Source organism: Sinocyclocheilus grahami, unplaced genomic scaffold (genome assembly GCF_001515645.1).
Source record: "Sinocyclocheilus grahami isolate Dianchi unplaced genomic scaffold, SAMN03320097.WGS_v1.1 scaffold947.1, whole genome shotgun sequence".
NCBI classification, from domain to species: Eukaryota; Metazoa; Chordata; class Actinopteri; order Cypriniformes; family Cyprinidae; genus Sinocyclocheilus; species Sinocyclocheilus grahami.
In genome coordinates this window covers 413,187-413,912 of record NW_015506126.1, presented here as the reverse complement: position 1 = coordinate 413,912, position 726 = coordinate 413,187, and the positions used below count along the sequence as shown (strand labels likewise).

General features: G+C 39.8%; 1 protein-coding gene across 1 annotated transcript in view; it reads right to left on the bottom strand.

Annotated features, from left to right (window-relative positions):
- Nucleotides 1-726, bottom strand: part of LOC107564579 (ATP-dependent 6-phosphofructokinase, liver type-like) — a 21,959-nt gene that overhangs the window by 11,177 nt on the left and 10,056 nt on the right. The window lies entirely within an intron of this gene.

Sequence of the window (726 nt, the reverse complement as noted above, 5' to 3'; positions counted from 1 at the left end):
ACGATGTTCAGATGCGTGTGCTGCTGCGCCAGAGTGTCCGTGATCCGGCCTGAAACACACAGACACGCTCCACATCAGCTCCTGTTCACCATAAGAGAAGCTCGAGGCGTGTTTTAATTCAAATGCACTGTTGCTCAGTGACGAGGGACACAGGGAGCTCTTGGCAGCTTCTAATGGAGCGCAAACAGAAACGCTATTGATGCTGCTGTACTGAAGCAAGTGGAGCGTAACATTGTGACACAGAAAAGAGATCCAGCTCTGTCTAAAGTCCTGCTGTTCTACTGAAAACCTGCAGATCAGCAGGATCTGGTTTCAGTGTAAGAGGCCTGAACTGTCTCGTACAGACGCAGTGTTGTTATCATTAACTAAATCTAAAAACAAAAACATGTTAATTGAACATAAATGAGGCATTTAAAAAAAATTAAACTTATTTTTATTTCAGATATTCGCCATGCCAACATTTCTCATTTTTTAAAAATTAGTTTAAAGGCACAATATGTAATATGTATTTTAATTAAAATATCCAAAAACCACTAGAACGGTGTTATTTATTTTGCTGACTTGTGTGCTTACATTATCCCAAATGTTTCGAAGAATGTTTAAATCCAGAGAAATAAGCAATTTTAACTAGTGACACGGAGCGTGTTCATAGTGTCACCTGCCAATGACGTCATAACCCCTCGAAGACGCTTTAATATGTTGTGTGTTTTAATAGACCGGTGACGA